Source organism: Portunus trituberculatus, chromosome 17, assembly GCF_017591435.1.
Source record: "Portunus trituberculatus isolate SZX2019 chromosome 17, ASM1759143v1, whole genome shotgun sequence".
Lineage (NCBI taxonomy): Eukaryota > Metazoa > Arthropoda > Malacostraca > Decapoda > Portunidae > Portunus > Portunus trituberculatus.
Genome location: NC_059271.1, coordinates 9,853,667 through 9,875,852, shown reverse-complemented (window position 1 = coordinate 9,875,852; position 22,186 = coordinate 9,853,667). Strand labels below are relative to the sequence as shown.

Genomic DNA, 22,186 nt, shown 5'->3' with positions numbered 1-22,186 from the left:
AAAAAAGCAGTAAAAGTCCCACAAGGCAGAGGAGGAGGAGGAGGAGGAGGAGGAGGAGGAGGAGGAGGAGGAAGAGGAGGAGGAGGAATACGAGAGGAAAATGAAAAGATGATGATGACAAAAAGGAAGACGTGGAGGAGAAGGAAGACGTGGAGGAGGAGGAGGAGGAGGAGGAGGAGGAGGAGGAGGAGGAGGAGGAGGAGGAGGAGGAGGAAGAGGAGGAGAAGGAGGAGGAGGAATAAGTCAAAGATGAAGGTCAAAAGTGACGGAGTGCATCGAGGGATATTACGGTGAGGAAGCGTGGATGGCAGGAGGAAAAGACAAAGAAAGAAGAAGATGAAGAACAAGAAGAAGAAGAAGAAGAAGAAGAAGAAGAAGAAGAAGAAGAAGAAGAAGACAAAGAAAGAAGAAGAAGAAGAAGAAGAAGAAGAAGAAGAAGAAGAAGATGAAGAAGAAGAAGAAGAAGAAGAAATAAAATAATGATATATAATAATAATAATAATAATAATAATAATAATAATAATAATAATAATAATAATAATAAGAAGAAGAAGAAGAAGAAGAAGAAGAAGAAGAAGAAGAAGAAGAAGAAAAGAAAAGAAGAAGAAGAAGCAGTAAAGAAGAAGAAGAAAAGACAAAGAAGAAGAAGCAGTAAAGAAGAAGAAGAAAAGACAAAGAAGAAGAAGGAGGATGAGAACGAGGAAAAAAGAAAAGGAAGATAAGAAAATAAGAGTAACAATATAAATGATAAGAAGAGATAAAGATAAAGACAAGAAAAGAAGAAGAAGAAGAAGAAGAAGAAGAAGAAGAAGAAGAAGAAGAAGAAGAAGAAGAAAAGAAAAGAAAAAAAAAAGAAAAGAAAAAGAAGAAAAGAAGAAGAAATAAAATAATAATAATAATAATAATAATAATAATAATAATAATAATAATAATAATAATAATAATAATAATAAGAAGAAGAAGAAGAAGAAGAAGAAAAAGAAGAAGAAGAAGCGGAAGAACGAGAGAAAGAACGAGAAGAAAAAGAAGAAGAATAAAAAAAAGGAAAATAAAACAAACAATAACGACAGCAACAATATGAAATTAAGACCAGTCTGTTCTCGAGAGTGTTATTAATTTTGATGTTGTGGAATCTTTGTCGAAACGAAAAAAAAAAAATCATGAAAACACTCTTGAAATCCCGAGTAACTTCCACTCCAGCCTGCTGAAAGTAAGACACAAAACGCTGCATCATTTACGAGTATGGCCTTCAGAATGCCACAAGTAATATCAAGATTGTCAAGTCCTCCAGTGTTACTTTACAAAAACAACATCCTTTTTCACCTGAAGAACAATAACTTTCATGCATCACACACAAAAATGCTCATATCTTCCTTCTTTTCCTTCTCCTCTTTCTCCAGTTTCTCCTCATCCCACACCTCCTCTTCTCCACGCACTCAACCCACTACTGCTTCATACCGCCCCTCCCGTCTCGTCCTCTTCCTTCCTCGCGATGTTGAATTTATGGTAACAAATGGTGCGCTTGTCCCTCGTGACTGTGACTGCTTTGAGACTACGCTTTCCGTCGATTTCGCAACAAGGGACCTGCTTCTGTGCTTGCAATTCTCTCTCTCTCTCTCTCTCTCTCTCTCTCTCTCTCTCTCTCTCTCTCTCTCTCTCTCCAAGTTCGATGAAAAGGAGAATACCAGATTCAACATTTCTATATCTTTTTTTATTGGACGGGCATCGGCAAAAGGCAACAAATCTGCAATAGAAAAAAAAGGAACTAACAGATGAATGACTGATAATTCTGGCTAACTCTTCCATTAGAGAGGTACAGAAAATAGGTGTGATAAAAAAAACGAAAAAAAAAACGAGTGTTGTGCAGCGGGGCATAGAATTGTCAAGATCAGAAGAGCAGTTGGGTTTAACTTACCCAGCGTCATTCATTTGATGGGGTCTCACTGTTCTAATCTGGTGTTTTGGGAAAACCTACATTTATCATCATCATCATCATCTCATAATCTCTCTCTCTCTCTCTCTCTCTCTCTCTCTCTCTCTCTCTCTCTCTCTCTCTCTCTCTCTCTCTTGTGCTAACCTTGTGTTTTCTTCATTCCCTCATTCCCTTTTCTCTATACCTATTTTATCATATCCTATACGTAACTTTCGTCACATATCTATGCACGTTCTCTCTTTCTCTCATTCACTTCCACTCTTCGCCGCACACTCTCACCTCGAGCGCGCCTCCCGACGACGTAAAATGAAAGAAAAATACGACAATCAGTGCCTGCCACAAAAGTTCTCCCCTTAAAGAGTCGGTTCAAGGGCCGAAATATCAAGAAACCCGAATCTGCAGCGGGTAATGATGAAAGTTGGACGACTCGATATGTGTGGAGGAGGAGGAGGAGGAGGAGGAGGAAGAGGAGGAAGAGGAGGAAGAGGAAGAGGAAGAGGAAGAGGAAGAGAAAGAGTAGGAGGAGGAGGAGGAGGAGGAGGAGGAGGAGGAGGAGGAGGAGGAGGAGGAAGAAGAAGAGAGGTGGAGATGCATGAGGTAGAGGACGAGGAGGTGGAGGAGAAGGAGGAGGTGGAGGAGAAGGAGGAGGAGGAGGAGGAGGAGGAGGAGGAGGAGGAGGAGGAGGAGGAGGAGGAGGAGGAGGAGGAGGAGGAGGAGGAGGAGGAGGAGGAGGAGGTGGTGGTGGTGGTAGTTAAAATTTAACGAATGGAGGAGAAAGAAGAAAGGAAAACTAATGTAAAGGAAAAAAATAAATCAATATACAAAAAAAAAAAAAAATTATGAAAGAAGTAAGAGAAAATATGCATGTAGGACAAGAAGTAATTGGAAACTACTATTTTTCTGCAATCATCTGTCAGAAATGCGCAAAAACATAGAGGAAAAGTTGAAAAGGGGACACAGAACAGGAAGGAAAAGTTAGGAGCACAACGAAAGGTAATGAATAAAAGTTAGAAAACCACAAATGAAGATTCACTTGATATGAAAGTCGGCAACCTTTACATCAACGAAATTCAGATAAAAATAAAGGACCATGCATTGACATCAGTACAGAATCAGTTAAATGTAAGTGAAATTCGTGATACTTTAGTGACCTCTGTTCATACACACTCGTAATGCGTCAGTAATTACCAAAATTGCAAAGTTTTTGGACGCTGAACTGAATGATTGCCCTATTCTTGATAAAGAATAGGTGATTGAATATATGAAGAAAAGAAAGTGGGTACAGGAAGCGTGGAAGAAAATAAAAACTGAATGAGAGCTCTCCACTTTATGCAAAGAGATCATTAATGATGGAACCAATTGATTCCAAATACTTCGTTTCGGATTGCGGTCTGCATACTCTGGCTGTGACAAAGTATGCAGGAGAGAATGATTCTGAACCAATTCAATGGCTAATTCATCGTGTATTTTTATGGACAAACTCACAACACTTGTCCAGCGTCCGTGAAACACTGAAAGAAAATTGGTGGTGACGATATTTTTTTCGTGGCATAGAGACGGAACGGACACGAACAGTCAAAACACGGAACTATGCCGGACATGTGTGAATACGTGCCGAATTCAAAGCAACGATATTTCTTTCAGTGTCAATGAAGCACTAAGAGTACACGGAACTAGAGGGCACTGCACAGCGGCGACCAGTGAGCTACTTCACCTCCCGCTATTCTCTTCCATATTTTGTATGCTCTCTTTTATTGTGTGACTCTGACAAAGCATCTATGAACATACCAGGATGTCGCTGAAGCAAGCTTGGGCTGTGCTACTGTGTATTCCGTTGATATATCTGACTTTTATCAATGACATAATAGCGGCAAGGACAGGCGGGGGCGGCGGAGGAACAGGAAGACAAAACGTAAACAAACATGACGACTCGCCTACACAGCCAGTACCCGACATTCTCACCTATAACGGTCACGAGCTCCTACAGTTATCAAGACGGAAATACACCTTGCCCACCAACTTTGCTGTGCCAGAGGCGCTAAAACGACGTGTAAGAAGCGTGGGGGAATTCGAGTAAGATGCAGACGATGTGTTGGAAGAGTTCCAGTAACGATTGTGATGTGCGGTAACGTACCCAATTTGAGAAATAACATTGACGAATTACACGGACTAATAAAGTAGGATTGTTTTTTTAGGAAAACTTGTTAAATATGTTTAACAGAAACTTGGCTTCAAGACAATAAAGACCACGACTTTGCCTTTATGTCAGAAGGTTTTACACTAAAGCGAGGTGAAATGACTGTGAATTCAGGCAAGTCGAGTGGAAGTGGAATTTGTGTTTTTATTAATAACAGATTGTGTAGTGATATTTCAATGTACGAGAAACGCTCCAATGAAAATATTGACAGCATAATACTGCCAATGAGGCCTTTTCTTTTACCTCGAGAATCTAATAAAATATATGGTATAGTGGTAAGATACATTCTTCTAAGTTCTAATGAAAAAAAAGTGTGCGAATATTCTATCTAAAGCAATTACAAAATAGAAAATAGTGATCCAGATGCTGTCAAGATTACTGCAGATTTTAACTACTGTAAATATAGGAAAGCATTTCCCTTTTCCGACAGTTCAGAAATTTGCCAACCAGAGATGATGAATTATTAGATCCATTCTTTTGTAGTGTTAGAAATAGCTATGTGGCCTAGAAATCAGGGGCCTTCGGTACCTAATTCTGACCATAATAATGTGAATGCTTACGGTAGACAATAAGTGAAGTGCAGTAAACCATGCGAAAATTAATATACTCGTGGAAAAAAAAAATGTAATTGACACCTTTTTAGGATGTATGGAAGCAACAAATTTTGATGTCTTATACGATAAAAGGGTTTCCCTAGACGAAAATGTTGATGTATTAAATTCCTACTTACAGTTTTGATGTACCGACAAAGAAAATTACATGTTTCCCAAACAAAAACCTTAGTTTACAAAGGAAATAAAAGAACTAATAAATAGGAAAAGTAATGTCATAGCATAAATGATGAAAATGTATATAACAGGAAATTGATAAAACATTTAAAGTAGGTAAAAATAGATATAAACACAGGTAGGAAAATATGTTTAAAAAAAGATACAAAATTAACATAGAAAGGTATTAAGCAACTAACACGTATGAAAGAAAGTAAGGGTAAACACCTTATAAAAAAAAATTATCAAGACTTTGTAATGAAGTTATTTTTCTTTTTTTTTTTAGGATTTGATAAATACGACTTTTCACACGGATCTTCTATTTTTTATCGAGCAGCTCCAGAATGCAAACAATTAAAGAATTGTAATTATAAATAGAGATGTGTTAGACAGCTTACAGTCAATTAAAATTGGAAAAGAGTCACGTCTAGAAAAAAAATCAATGGCAATGGACCTGAAGTTGTGTGTTGACTTCTGTTTTGAGTAAGATATTTCAGCAATCGCTTAATGAAGATTATATACCAACAATATGGAAAATATCTGAAATTATATTGATACCGAAGAAATCACTGCCTATGTGTAAGAATGATTACTGACGCCTGTCATCATGAAATGTTTAGAAACAGTAGTTAAAAATATGTTGTTAGGGCAGGGTAACCAGAATATGGGTAATTATCGATTTGCGTTTACCGAAAGCCAGTGTGTCAAGGATGGTACCCTGTATTTTACTGACTGTTTTTTTTTATTTACTTCAATTTTTTTGAGTGAATACTTCCAGTTTTAAACAGTTTGCCAAAATATTATATGCAAACTTTTTAAGTGCCTTTAATACAATTCAGTCTCGCCTAATGATGAGTAAAATGAGAAACATGAATGTAAATTATAATCTTATCTAAATGATGAAAAATAACTTTTTCACATATAGACAAGAATATGTCAGCTTTAAGGGTGCAAAATCGAGATTCATCATCACAGACACAGATGTCCCGCAGGGATGTGTGTTGTCGCCCATACTTTTCACCATATACACAAGTGACTGTGTATGTCGGGGGGAGAACTGCGAATTATTTAGTATGCTGACGACACTGTTCTTGTGGGTCGGTATGGTGGTGACGACAATGCATATCAAGAGGAGGTGGAAAAATTTGTGGCTTGTAGTACCAGTAACTATTTAGAATTAAATGTTAAGAAAACAAAATAGATGGTTGTTGGCTATAGGATTTCATCATACGTTCATCCTCTTCTACTTGAAAACGGTGAGGTAGTAGAACGACTCAAGGAATATTAATCATAATTAAGAAAAATAACAGATAATATATTTTCTAATATGAAAGTTCAAACACTTAACAAAAAAAAAATCATTCTAGAATGTACTTTAGAAGGCAATTAAGTAAACTAAGAATTGATAGAAAAATTAAGAATACAATCTACTCAGTAATAATTCAATTTGTTCTTTTGTTTAACATAACTTGCTAGCACAGAAATTGTAACCTTGAATTTAAATGTAAACTTTGTAAAATAATGAAGAATTGTATGAAACTTGGAGTTCAGAACATCACTCCTTTCATAGACATATACAAGAAAGCAACTGTCTGAAGATGTAAAGAAATACAACATGACCACTTACATCCCTTAAGCCAATATTACCAAAAGTTATCATCAGGAATGAGGTTGAGGTCACTATATTGTAGATAGTAAAGATTCTCAAAATCATTTGGACCGATCAACATGAAAATATTGAATGAGTAGGTGCGAAGCTATTAGTAGAACTAACCAAGATTGTTCTCATAGTTTGTTGACAGCCTGTGTGTGTCCATTAGGGAGCTAGATGAGTGTATGATATATGTGTGTGAAACTTGTTTTATCACTTTTATTGAAAGCTTTTGAAACAAATTTCATGTATTTTACTTTCATGTATTTTGATTGACAAAAAAGTATTGTTATTACTATTACTAGTATTGAATTGATACGAAACTTATCTGTTAATGCACCTTTAAACGAAAAAAAAAAAAAATCAGTAGATTGAAAAAAGTCAGAAAAAAAACAACTATCCATTTAAGTGAGGCAATGAAAATGAAAAAAAAAATAAAGCGTATCATTAAAGTGACACTTAAAATGACAGTATTTTCTATCATCCTACCATTACCAATTCTATCATTATCTTTTCCTAATGATAATAAAGAAAAAGAAACACAGATTTGATTAAACAATAGCCAGGCGAAGATTACAGAAACACATCTCTTTTCAATTAAATCAGCATGAAAAAACAACAGTTACAAAGACAAGAATCGAATAATTAATACAACTCCTAATTAAGATTTACTAACGGTCTTTATCAGCAGCATATGAAACGACTACAAGTTGTATTAATATACTCAAATTATATCACGTTTATGAGGTGTTTTCTTTTTCATGAGAAAGACTTTTATGTGCTTGTAGTGATGCTTTAAAAAAATCAACATCGCGTGAAAAGTTTTCTCACTCTTCCTTCCCTTCTTTTTGTGGCTGTTTACATTAGTAGGGCATTGTAAGTCCTATGGAAATTGTTGTGTATGTAAATCACGTGTCACGGACGTTCAATGAGAGCTCACCATGCCGGTGGTTAATTAAAAGACATATCACTGACGTTCCACTATAGGACGTCCAATGAGAGGCCGACATGCTGGACGTTACTTAAAGTATTGCATTTCTTTCTCTTGAAAAAAGGTAAAGCACGTCAGTTTCTATCATTTGCTAAGCTGCTTTCACCATGGACATCCAGTATAATTTCAAGCTTTTTGAGTTTTATCACAAATAGACCGGAAATGCGAGAGACTTATTCGACTTATGTGTGCATCACGGGTTAATTTTGCTCCAGGGGAGCAATGCGGCACCACCCTGGAGGAGGGAGCGGCTGTGTTATTAGTAAGCAACGTTGTCAATAATTCGCTACATTTTGTATATAGGTTAAGAATAGGTTAGATTATTAGATTAGGGTTTGTTTAGTAACAGTGGGAGAGTCGGGGGGCGTAGGGCTCCACTCGGGGAGGCTATATGGTTGGACTTCGGTTAGTACCTCATTTGTGTTTTCACTAAATGTTGCAGACAGCCACAAATGTAGCAAAACGTTGGCAAATATTCTACTTTAAATGACATTTTTCTCTTTAAACCTTTTTATAAATAGACAAAAATGGTCTATTTTAACTTTCCCCACCAGAAAACCCGGTATTTCCTGAATATCACCAAGCTTGCTGTTACTGGGGAGGGGGTTAGTTGGTGATGATAGGAAGGAAGGACTTGTAAATATTTACCCAACTCTTAGCACCAGGCAAAGATTTTTCACATTCCCTTTATTGGAAGATGAGAGAGAGAGAGAGAGAGAGAGAGAGAGAGAGAGAGAGAGAGAGAGAGAGAGAGAGAGAGAGAGAGAGGAGTAGGCCAAGACTGCTTTGGAAAAGTTCTAATCGGATAATCAGCATGGAGGGAAAACACTTAAGACAAGCAAACATGTACTAATGATGCAATGCTAATGAAGATAAAACAGGAAAATGAAGATAAAATTCAAACCTGCTTACTATGTAGATAAAAGAGTTTATTTTCAAGAGGTGCTGGATGAGAGAGAGAGAGAGAGAGAGAGAGAGAGAGAGAGAGAGAGAGAGAGAGAGAGAGAGAGAGAGAGAGAGAGCGTAAATGTGAATAATAAAGTGTATGAGACTGAAAAGGGAGAAGAAATCTGCAGAAGATTAACGAAATGAAAAGGAAATGAACAAATGAAGCGCAACAAAGAGAACGGAATTAAAATTTTTGAATACACATGAATTAGATCGTTGTTGTGGTGAAGGTGGATATTGTAGTAGCAGTAGTGGTAGTGGTGGTGGTGGTAGTAGTAGTAGTAGTAGTAGTAGTAGTAGTAGTAGTAGTAGTAGTATTTAGTAGTAGTAAAATATGATCGAATATAAAACTAAAATTTCACGCAAACAAGAAAACAATATATAACAAAAAAATATTAATATACACCACCGCAAAAAAAAAATAATAAATAATAAATAAATAAAATAAATAAAAAATAACAATAATAAAAACCACGAAAACACATCCAACTACACACTATCCCTCTTCATACACAATCCCCTCATACACACACACACACACACACACACACACACACACACACACACACACACACACACACACACACTAACACAACCTCTGCCCCTCCCGTGACAAACGTAGCATTCATAAAGTCCACCTACCAAACTAACCTGTCTTTCCCTCACCTCTTTCTCACGCAGCAAAAAGTAATTTATGCACACACTACTGCCATTAAAAAGTAAATAAAAAGAGGACGAGCGACCCATTGTGACGAGTCCTCCGGTAGTTATGAGAAAGTTAAAGTGACTAGAAGAGGACATGACGAGGTAAGTTCGAAAGTGCTTGCTCATATTAATTAAAAAGTTCCTGCCTCCTGTGTGTGTGTGTGTGTGTGTGTGTGTGTGTGTGTGTGTGTGTTGTTTGGGAACTAAAAATGAACGACAGAAAACCGGAAGGAACGATAAGGATGTGGAGAGAGAGAGAGAGAGAGAGAGAGAGAGAGAGAGAGAGAGAGAGAGAGAGAGAGAGAGAGAGAGAGAGATTAACATAAAGGAAAAAAAAATGGTGCAAAATCATAATGCAAACAAAAACAAAAGAATAAAATAAGAATAAAATCTCTCTCTCTCTCTCTCTCTCTCTCTCTCTCTCTCTCTCTCTTTTCCTGTGTGTGTGTGTGTGTGTGTGTGTGTGTGTGTGTGTGTGTGTGTGTGTGTGTGTGTGTGTGTGTGTGTGTGTGTGTAGCTTATGATGTTCTCTCCGGCAACCTTTAATTAGTGGTCGTCCAGGTAACGTCTCGGTCGGAGAAGTATCCTATCTGTCCCACTTGATGAAAAAGAAAAGAGAAAGGGAGAAAAAAAAATGGATATTCCCAGAACCACAGAGACCAACACATTGACATCTATTTTCCGCATCGCTGATGTGTCGTTTAATAAGAGCTTGACATCCCACCACCAACTCACCTGCCTCCCAGTATAGTGTTTGCAGTGATGTTCCGGGTTCCTTTCCCCTCGAAGTTAAAGCCTAGAGATAAAAAAACGAGTTAATAAAAGTAAGGGTATCCATTCTATGTTTAAATATTCCATTTATGTATTGATATTAATTGTTTGTTTTGCTATATGCTTGTAAGGTATCAATAGTGCACAAATTGGTTAACTCTCACTCACTCTCTCTCTCTCTCTCTCTCTCTCTCTCTCTCTCTCTCTCTCTCTCTCTCTCTCTCTCTCTCTTTCTCTCTCAGGTCACCACGGTCCAGCAAACATAACATATTCACGGAAACACAAAAATGACCCCAAAACATAACAAGGAAACTACATTGGATACCATACATATTGAATCAATTGCCACGAATTCTTTCACACCTTCCTCACTCTCTCTCTCTCTCTCTCTCTCTCTCTCTCTCTCTCTCTCTCTCTCTCTCTCTCTCTCTCTCTCTCTCTCTTCTGCTTCACTTTAAACTCCTCTTTATCACTCTTTCTCCTCCTTGTCTATCTATTCCCTCTTTTTACCCACATCCTCTTCACTCTTATTCGCTACCTCCTCTCTTTTAATTTTATCGATTATACTATCCTTTTCTTCATACGCACTCGTCCATCCGCTCCTTAAACCCCATTCTCTCTCTCTCTCTCTCTCTCTCTCTCTCTCTCTCTCTCTCTCTTTCTCTCTCTCTTCCAGACTCATTCAACCGCCGGCGCTTCGTAATAAATAGATCGAGATTGCTTTTAATTCTGAGTTTGGGCTACAGTTTGGGGTACAGTTTGGGCTACAGCTTTTGAGAATTCGCGAGGAAGTGGTTGTGGCGAGGCGTGTGGGGAAAATGGACACTAAATGAGGCAAATTGGACATACCCACAATCTTATGGACAAACTTTTGCTTTACGATGTCACTGAGTTGGCTTTTGTTTGTCTCTTTTACGTGGAAGTGTGTGTGTGTGTGTGTGTGTGTGTGTGTGTGTGTGTGTGTGTGTGTGTGTGTGTGTGTGTGTGTGTGTGTGTGTGTTTGTGTGTGTGTGTGCTCTTTGTTTTAGTTTGTTAAAAGTTTTCCTCCAAGTATGAATTTAATTCTCTACGTTTGCTCTTGTGGTTTGTTTGTTTTCGTCTCTTCACGTACGTGTGTGTGTGTGTGTGTGTGTGTGTGTGTGTGTGTGTGTGTGTGTGTGTGTGTGTGTGTGTGTGTGTGTGCCTGTGTGCTCTCTCTCTCACACACACACACACACACACACACACACACACACACACACACACACACACACACACACACACACACACACACACACACACACACACACACACACACACACACACACACACATTATCAAAAGATTCGTTCTCTTCTGACTCCTTGTGCAAGGAAATGAAGGACAGGAATGTTGTGGAGAGCGAGAAAGTGAGAAAGAGAAAGAGAAAGAGAAAACGAGAGAGAGAGAGAGAGAGAGAGAGAGAGAGAGAGAGAGAGAGAGAGAGAGAGAGAGAGAGAGAGAGAGAGAGAGAGAGAGAGAGAGAATCAGTCCTCCCTAGCACACACCTGTTTCAGCACAAAGCCTCGTATTCACCACCACACCTTGCCACCACTTCCCCGCAACCTCCAAGGACAAGCGGGTCATATTTAAGGTTAGGTCACGCTCGGTTAACTAATATGACCCTCAATTAACCATCAAATCCACATCAAAGCTCCCGAATTGACCTCCCATGATTCTCTCTCTCTCTCTCTCTCTCTCTCTCTCTCTCTCTCTCTCTCTCTCTCTCTCTCTCTCCTCCACTCTCCTTTATTTTTTTTTCTTTGAGACATATTGTTGCAATGTTCCTCTTTTTCTTTTATTTCTCCTGTTATCATTTTCTTCTTCTACTTCTGTCCTTTATTCTTTTTTTACCTCTATTTTTCTTTCATTTTATTTATGTTATTATTTTCGTCTCTCCTGTTTATTTTCCCGCTTCCTCTTTTCTTTTTATTTCGCTGTTCTCTTATTTCCTCGTTTCTTATATCTATCCAGTCTCTCTCTCTCTCTCTCTCTCTCTCTCTCTCTCTCTCTCTACTCCTATATTCTTCGTTGTTCTTTTTCATATTCTTTTTCTTTTTTCCATCATTCCTTGTCCTTTCTACTTCCATTTCTTGTCCCTCTCTCTTTTATCTTGTTTTTCTCTCCATCTCTCCTTTCATCCTTCGTTATTCTCTATCTCGTTATTCTTTTTTTATCCAGAATCTATCAGAGTTTCATTTATTCTCTCTCTCTCTCTCTCTCTCTCTCTCTCTCTCTCTCTCTCTCTCTCTCTCTCTCTCTGTAGTCCTATCCTTACCCCAACTAACCTATTTCACCGTGACGCACTATACACACACTCTCCCCTCTCTCCTCTGTACCATTTTCTCCATTCACCTCCCTTTTCCACACTCCCTCCCGGCCATTCCATACTCCCTACCTGCCCTTCTCCACTTTCCTCCCTACTCCCATTCTTCCCTTCCCCTTTATACTTCTATCTACTCTTCCTTGCTACCGCCCTCCCCTCTCTCTTTCTCCCTCTCAGGCAATGTTGTACTTCAGTCTGATGATGATGCCGTGTCGTAAGTACAGCTTGAATGAAAAAAAAGGAGGAACGTAAAGGTGCTCGTGACACGATAATCGGCTGGAATATCGACTGTTTCATCTAGATTTTATGGGGTTTGGAATATGTGAAGTAAATAAGAATAGGAGAGGATTATATGTTGGGATTAGATGTTTGTTTTTATATATTTTAGAGGTTTCGAATATTCAAAGTATGAAGGTTTGTGTGGTGGTGGTAGCAATTGTTACTGTTGTTGTTCTTGCTACTGTCATTTCTTCTTTGGAGGTTAGCATGACTCCATTCAACATTTTCTTCCGTCACGGGTTGAAATTGTGGAACTGGCTCCCCAATGAGTTTCTCTCTTCTGTAGACAATTCCACATTTAAGTCTCGTGTGAATATCTTTTTAAAACCACAATTTCCTTTTCATTTGGCTTTCTATTTTGCCAGTTTCATTGTCTTAGCTTCTGTCCAGGACAATTTGGTATTCTACGTGGTTCAACTTGTTCTATATGCACTCTGGGGTAGGCTTTCAGAAATAATAATATTGCTCATACTAATGATAATGATGATAATGATGAAAAAAATAATAATATCAATAATAATAATAATAATAATAATAACATAAATAATAAAGATAATAGTAATAATAATAATAATAATAATAACAATAATAATAATAATAATAATAATAATAATAATAATAATAATAATAATAATAATAATAATAATAATAATAATAATAATAATAATAATAATAATAATAATAATAATAACAATAATAATAATAAAAAAATAACAAGAGAAATAATAATAATAATAATAATAATAATAATAATAATAATAATAATAATAATAATAATAATAATAATAATAATAATAATAATAATAATAATAATAATAATTCTCCTTTTCTTTGTTCTTTCTCTACTCCTAATCATCCTTCTCCTTCTCTTCTCAATATAATAGAATAGCAGGAAAAGGGAAGAGAAACAACAGGCGTGCTTCACGGCATTCAATCTGCTTGTGTGTCCTTGCCTTCTGGGGTTTCTAAGCCAGCCAGTCACCTCAAGCTGTGTCCAGGAGAACCGCCATACCAAGCCATTTGCACGCTGCTGTCTCAGCTCTGAGTGAAAGCCAGTGAGGAGGCACTAATAGACGACACTTCAACTTGACTTGCATCAACAATTAACTGCCCAAACTTTCCTGCTTTAAACTGTTACTTGTTCATAAACACTCATCATAAGATATCACTAATGGATTAATATAACTTGGAAATTACTCATAGATATATAGTTTTAACAAATATAGTGTTTTGCGTGCATTTCTGAGTATGGTGCATAAAACGCTAGAATACACAAAAATAACCCATTTTTAACATATTTCAGTTCCTTACACAAAGTGTATTTTGCCTGCATTTCTGAGTTTTGGTGCATAAAACGCTGGAATACACCCAAATAATCCCTTTTTGACATAATTTAGTTCCTTAAAAAAATAGTGTGGTTTGCCTGCTATTCTGAGTTGTGTTGCATAAAAAGCTGGAATGCACCAAAATAACACATTTTTGACATATTTCAGTTCCTTAGACAAATGTGTTTTTCCTGCATTTCAGAATGTTGGTGCATAAAAGCTGGAATACACTAAAATAACCCATTTTTGACATATTTCAGGTCCTTAGACAAATAGTGTGTTTTGCCTGCTATTTTGAGTTGCGTTGCATAAAACGCTGGAATACACCAAAATAACACATTTTTGACATATTTCAGTTCCTTAGACAAATAGTGTGTTTTGCCTGCATTTCAGAATGTTGGTGCATAAAACGCTGGAATACACTAAAATAACCATTTTTGACATATTTCAGGTCCTTAGACAAAGAAATTATCATAATGCTATGAGTATATCTAGTTTTTTCCTGTTAATAATTGGGACAAGTGTCTATTTTTAAGGGGCGCAAGTGAAAATATAGAGAATAATAAGTTAATATATTCACCAAATCTAATTAACAGACTGTTGTATACGTAAGACACATGTCCTAAAAATTTGAAGAGAATAAAGCAAAAATTGTCGTGCACTGAAAGTGTTGTCACGTACCTTCAAGTGATAAAGCATATATATATATATATATATATATATATATATATATATATATATATATAATATATATATATATATATATATATATATATATATATATATATATATATATATATATATATATATATATATATATATATATATATATATATATACTGACTGACATAAATGAAGGGTTTCTCGATGTCTGAAGACCTAATTGTTGCATCAACCGACCAAATGCTTAAGTAATTAACTTAATAAGTAATCTGAATGACTTGTTAAAATGAATACAAGACTTGAGTACTTATCAAATGACTAAAAAATACCACCTTCAGAAAGTAACAGACTAAATGAGCGACATAAGTCTAAAAATAAGTAAATAAATAATTAAAAACACACCTATCGTACATGCTGATAGACAGAATAACAAACGGTTACAAATACGCAAGTACTACGTTAGAGATTATGACAAAGGAAGAAAAGAGAAACACGAACACAAATCAATGGCAGGCAGCAAGTAATTACACAGAGCGGGGTAAAAATGTAGGCCACAAAAGCACCTGTTTCATACTCGCTACACAGTCTGTCCAAATCCCAAATGAATACCGACATCTCAATAGCCTCGTCATGTGCATACTTTTCTACACGCATTAATTAGTCTGAGCTATACGGCGGCTGAAATTCACGGTCGCTCAATAGTCTTTGTGCGTTGCTATCAAAGTGATAACACGCACGAGCCAATCATGCCTGTTTAGGGATGAATATCATACTAAATTAATCAGTTACACTTACAACCATAAAAATGTACCATGGATAACTCTTCACACACAAACATACACACACACACACACACACACACACACACACACACACACACACACACACACACACACACACACACACACACACACACACACACACACGTATATCTATATATTGTTACGGCCCGCCCGTAACATACTCCACTACCATCCCCTCCTCCGCTTGCTACCTCGTTCGCCACCTCTCCACCTCACCTTCCACGTCACCGTCTCATGAACCTTCCACGTCACCGTCTCATGAACCCTCCACGTCACCGTCTCATGAAGCCCCGCTACTGTCCCGAAGTTGGATTCACGCGGCCCCATTCGACTCAAGCGGAAGTGTTAAGCAAGCTCCTGGCTTTCTGGAAGTCAGTCGAGGTCAAGGCCTCAACCAGTGAACACAACGCCTCTTGGACTACCGTGGGATCAACCATCACCCAGCACTTCACCACTGCGACACCTCATAAGTATCACTTCCCTCGTCCGTGTTTTCCACATTGCCTCCATATAGGATGAGTATTATTGTTAGGTATTAAGTTGGGTTCTTTATTGTTGTATTCATTTATTTATCATATGTATATGTGTATGTAATTTTCATGTGTTTCATGTTATATCTCTATGTGTATGTCAGTTTCATTATGGGTTATTAAATAGCTTTTAAAGTGCCCCCTTTGCATTTCCTCACCAATTGAACCTGCAGTTTTTTTTTTTATTGTTATTGTTCAACGGCTCCCCGATGCCAATCTTACCAGTTTAACCGGTGAACGTAACAATTGGCGACCGTGACAGGACCATTATAACCCATGTTCAGTGTTCCATTTTTCCAGTGACTTTTTTTCTGTGATTACATTATTTTTTTTTGTTTCTGTGGTGTTGTGACTTTGATGTGTTTTTTTTCTGTGACTTACTCTGCGTGTGGTTTAAATTTACCTTTGTGCGATCAAGTGGCTCCTTTTGGGTTAAAAGTGCTTCGTGACTTTCATTGGTATCGCATAGCAGTGGTAGAGCAGGAAACCAGGTAGAAAGGCGTGTTCACCGATAGCACTTATCTCTATTTTTTGCACATAGGCAGGTGTGTAATAAGTGTTATCCAAGTGTTGGGATCATCATATGTTCATGCGAACCCTCAATCCCCTCACTTCGCGGATCATTTTTCTCGCTAGTTAGAATCGGCCATTTTAACTAGTCTCTCAGACTAATCCGCCTCCTTATCAATAACAAGTCTCAGTACAATTCGCTCCTCACTCTCAAGTCTCGTAACTAGAGTAATCCGGATCCCTCTTAATGCCGTAATTCTCTAGTTTACCCCTCATTAGTGATTGTACTCATAAGTGTTTACTTAAGTATAATCTAGGTAATTTCCAAGGTTGCCTTTATTATCACTCTGCCAAGTTCCTCACTTAAGTAATTCGCTTATCATTTTTTTTTGTTGTTTGTTTAACATCTATTTAATATGGCTTCCGCTCAGTTTAACGTTGAAGATTTTGTGCTGACCCTTCTCTGGAACAACTTAAAGATGCTAATATAAAGAAGGACCAATGGAAAGCCATCGCTAAACATTTTGATGTTCCCATCACGTCTCAGATGACTAAAGAGGTCATTAAGAATGTAGTTGTTGAACATCTAGTGCAAGAAGGTCAGTTGCTAGGAAATGCCATAGAAGAGTTAACTCCCATGTCAGCCTCTATGAGGACTATAATACACAGTCCCCAGGAAGAACAGGATAAGAATAGGATAAGTCAGTGGGAAATTGAAAAGCTTAGACTAGAATACCGGCTGCAGGAAAAACAAATGCAACTACAGGCAGAAAAAGAAAGCAACTACAGAAGACAGGAAAGACAAATGCAACTACAGGCAGAAAAAGAAAATAAAGAGAGAATTTCAGTTACAACTTAAAAGGCAGGAGAAAGAGTTAGAAATTCAGGAGTTAACTCGACGAAATGACGCTAAGTTTAGAGGGGAAAAAATAGATATAAAGGAAAAGTTAGCAATCTTTAATCCTGCTGCAGCTGCTCCGCTAGTTCTCCCTTTTGATGAATCTGATGTTGACGGGTCATTTCGCGCTTTTGAGAGCATTGCTAATAGGAATAAATGGCCCAAGGATCAGTGGGTGTCTCTCCTTGTCCCCAAGCTAGTAGGAAAAGCTTATAGGGAATACAACGGCCTTAGTGATGAGGTAGAGTATGAAGAAATCAAAGGTAACATTCTAGACACCTACTCTATCACTTCTGATGGATACAGACAACAGTTCCGAAAGTATGTGAAACCAGACTCTCACACTTATGTTGAATTTGCTAGTGAGAAACTAAGACAATTTAAAAAATGGTTAGCCGCCCTTAACATTACCACCTTTTCGGAGTTGCTCAATCTAATGGTCCTGGAAGAATGGAAGAACAAGTTACCCTTTAATATTCTGAGGCATGTGGAAGAACGGGAGAGAGTGATCTTATGTCTGCCGCTAAAGTGGCTGATGCGTTTGCTTTGTTGATGGGATCCCTGGGTAGTAGAGGTCGTGGTTCACTATCTAATGTTAGGTCCTCCTTTGGGGAAGGTTTTGGGGCGCGGGTGGTAAGCCGACCGGATTCTCGCCAAATGCATATAATTCCCCTGGTGTACATACTGTAAGAAACCAGGTCACACGATCCAAAAATGTAGACACCCAAATTGCAAGGCCTCTCAACGTCAACTTTCTTTTGTGGCCCCTAAACCTAACACATTTGAGAACAAGAAACCAGTGGCCCTAGCTAACCCTGTCAACTCTCCTCTAGAACTTTATGACTCGTACATGTATCAAGGTAAAGTGTCCCTGACTGATGGTAAAGACAAGGCAATAAATGTCAAGGTTCTGCGTGATACAGGTGCTGCCCAATCCATCTTAAGGGAAGATGTCATCCCTAACATCAAACAGGCTTTCACTGGGAGAAGGTGATCCTTACAGGTCTCGAATCACAGCTCTCCTATCCCTTGGCTAATATTAGCTTACAGTGCCCTTTCATTTCAGGAGAGGTTGAGGTAGCCATTAAACCTGGTGAACTGCCAGTACCGGGGTACATCTTGTACTGGGTAATGATCTTGCGGGTAACTTGGCTGTTCCAAACTTAATTGTTCTTGATTCTCCCTTAACAGAAAGTCCCACTAAGACCCTGGACGAAACATCCCCTCACTTCTTCCCAGTGTGTGCAGTCACCAGGTCTCAGTCCAAGTCCCCTGCCCTTTCACCACCTCCTCCACCAATGATTGCCTCTACTGACAACTTGTACAATAACATCATTTCAAAGGAGAATTTGATTAATGCTCAGGAACAGGATCTCACTTTGGCTAAGATCAGACATGTTGCCAGTGAGACAAAGGATATGTCTAAATTGCCTTGTTTTTATTATCAGGAAGGAGTCCTGATGCGTGCCTACAGACCTCCTGAACTGAAACAACTAGACACCTGGTCAGAAACACATCAAGTTGTCATCCCTTGTCTGTAAGACCAGCCATTATAGAACTAGCTCATGATGGATTGTCAGGTCATCTAGGCATCCAAAAAACCTACAAGAAGGCTCTTCAACATTTTTTTGGCCAGGAATGAAAAAGGATGTGTCACACTATGTAAAAACATGTCACATATGTCAAATTGTGGGTAAGCCTAACGAACGCCTTGTGCCAGCTCCTCTGACGCCTATTCCAGTTCAGACGGAGCCCTTCGAAAAGATCGTTCTAGACTGCGTAGGGCCCTTACCCAAAACCAAACGAGGGAATCAGTATTTGTTAACCCTCATGGATCCCACTACCAGGTACCCTGAAGCATTCCCTCTTAAGAACATCACATCAAAGACCATTGTAAAACATCTAATACATTTTTTCACCTCGGTAGGAATTCCAAAACAAATTCAGTCTGACAAGGGTAGCAATTTCACTAGCAATTTTTTCCAACAGATAGTGAATGAGCTAAACATCGACCATGTAACCTCCTCGGCTTACCACCCCAATCCCAAGGCTGTCTGGAGCGGTTTCACCAAACATTAAAATCCATGATGAAGAAGTATTGCTTGGAGCATCAAGGAGACTGGGATGAAAGTATCTCTTTCCTTCTCTTCGCTTTAAGAGAATCTCCTCAAGATTCTTTAGGTTACTCCCTTTTGAATTACTCTATGGTAGACAGATCAGGGGGCCTCTCAAAATATTAAAGGATCAATGGTTTACTCAAAATACTCCTTCAAGCCCCAGTGTGTCTGACTACATCAGTAACCTTAAGAATAAAATCAGTGAAGTCAGATCTTTTGCTAAATCAAACTTCCTCAAATCTCAAACTAAAATGCAACAAAATTCTCTTCCCAAATCTGTCATGAGAAGTTTCAAACCAGGAGACAAGGTTTTACTTTTCTCCCCACTCCAGGCAATGCTCTTCACAGTAAGTTCATGGGACCTTATGTTGTGGCTCAAAAACTAAGTCCATTAAACTATGTGGTCCACACTCCTGACCGTCGTAAGGATTCCCAACTAGTTCATATTAATCTAATGAAACCTTACCACTCCAGAGAACCAGAGGACGACTTGTCTCGCACTGTACCTGTATGTCTGGTAGGGAAGGAGTCTGGTCCTGTGCCCCCCGAGGAAGAGTCCGACATCGAATTCCTCTTCTCGTCACCTAAAGGACGCCCCTCAAACAGCCAAATCATGTCCAACCTTGATGAGGTGTTTCTTTCCTTAACACCTTCACAACAGTCTGATCTTAAAAAGTTATTGCTAGACTTTTCAGAAATCACAGGTGACCTTCCAGGACTTTGTACTACTATCCAACATGACATAACATTAATATCTAATGACATCAAGCCTATAAGACAACCAGCCTATCGCATTTCACCCATTAAAAGAGACTTGATGAAAAAAGAGGTAGACTATCTGCTCTGTCATCACCTTGCAGAACCTAGTATATCCCCTGGGCTTCTCCTGCCTGTTAACATCTAAGCCAGATGGTAGTAGTCGATTTTGCACCGACTACAGGAAATTAAATAAAGTGACGGTGCCAGACTCCTACCCATTGCCCTTGATAGAGGACCTTATAGATAGTATAGGAGTAGCCAAATTTGTAACCACTATAGACTTACTTAAAGGTTACTACCAGATTCCCCTCTCGGACGAGGCCCGAATAATATCCGCCTTCATCACCCCCTTCGGACTATACCAATACACAGTGATGCCCTTCGGCTTGTCTAATGCTCCCGCCACCTTCCAGAGGGCTATAAATTACATCACCCAGGACTTGGAGGGAACATCTGCCTATCTGGACGACCTGGTGGTGACTTCGGACGACTGGGTGACACATCTGACCCGTCTCCGGAGGCTGATGGGTCGGTTGCAGGAAGCCGGGCTTACAATCAACCTGGCCAAGTCCACCTTCGGGAAGTCTACGGTGGTCTACCTGGGACATGTGGTGGGGAACGGCAAGGTTCGCCCCAAGAGAGCCAACGTGGAGGCCATCCTTGGCTTCCCTGTCCCTACCACCAGGAAAGCTCTCATGAGGTTCTTGGGGATGGCTGGTTTCTACAGACGATTCTGTAGGAACTTCTCCACCCTGGCCGCCCCTGACGGACCTTATCAGCACTTCCGTCCCCTTCCACTGGACCCCGACCTGTGACCAAGCCTTCCAACATCTCAAGGCGTTCCTCTCCTCGGAGCCAGTGGTCTGGACGCCAGATCACTCCCGCCCCTTCCATCTACAAGTGGACGCGAGTGGAGTTGGAGTGGGTGCTGTCCTCCTACAAGCGGACCCCACAAGCGGCATCCTCCATCCCATCGCCTATCACTCCACCAAGCTGAAGAAACACCAACTCAACTACTCCACCATCGAGAAGGAGGCTCTGGCACTCGTCCTGGCGCTCCAACGTTTTGAGTGCTACCTTCATCCTGGTCCTCAAACTACGAAGGTCTTCACCGATCACAATCCTCTGGCCTTCCTTCACGCCATGAAGAACCGAAACCAACGCATTCTTAGGTGGGCCTTGTTAACTCAACCCTTCAACTTGGAAGTCCACCATATCAAGGGGGTGGACAACATCATCGCCGACGCCTTATCAAGATCTCCCGTCTCACCTCCTTCATGAGCCCATTACGGAGGTCTTAGGGGGGAGGAAATGTTACGGCCCGCCCGTAACATACTCCACTACCATCACCTCCTCCGCTTGTTACCTCGTTCGCCACCTCTCCACCTCCCCTTCCACGTCACCGTCTCATGAACCTTCCACGTCACCGTCTCATGAACCCTCCACGTCACCGTCTCATGAAGCCCGCTACTGTCCCGAAGTTGGATTCACGCGGCCCCATTCGACTCAAGCGGAAGTGTTAAGCAAGCTCTTGGCTTTCTGGAAGTCAGTCGAGGTCAAGGCCTCAACCAGTGAACACAACGCCTCTTGGACTACCGTGGGATCAACCATCACCCAGCACTTCACCACTGCGACACCTCATAAGTATCACTTCCCTCGTCCGTGTTTTCCACATTGCCTCCATATAGGATTAGTATTATTGTTAGGTATTAAGTTGGGTTCTTTATTGTTGTATTTATTTATGTGTTATATGTATATGTGTATGTCAGTTTCATGTGTTTCATGTTATATCTATATGTGTATGTCAGTTTCATTATGGGTTATTAAATAGCTTTTAAAGTGCCCCTTTGCATTTCCTCACCAGTTGAACCTGCAGTGTTTTTTTTTATTGTTATTGTTCACCGGCTCCCCGATGCCAATCTTACCCGTTTAACCGGTTTAAGTAGATTATACACAAAACACGTTGAGCTTAGAATGATGAATTCATCTCACTGCA

General features: G+C 39.2%; 1 long non-coding RNA gene across 2 annotated transcripts in view; it reads right to left on the bottom strand.

The window, feature by feature from the left end:
* Positions 1–22,186, bottom strand: part of LOC123505140 — a 260,629-nt gene that overhangs the window by 78,168 nt on the left and 160,275 nt on the right. Inside the window, exon 2 of one of the 2 annotated variants that reach the window (XR_006675069.1) lies at positions 9,928–9,988. The exons of the other annotated variant lie outside the window; for it this stretch is intronic. This is a non-coding gene — a long non-coding RNA (uncharacterized LOC123505140). The remainder of the gene's footprint in view (positions 1–9,927; positions 9,989–22,186) is intronic. 2 annotated transcript variants of the gene reach the window in all.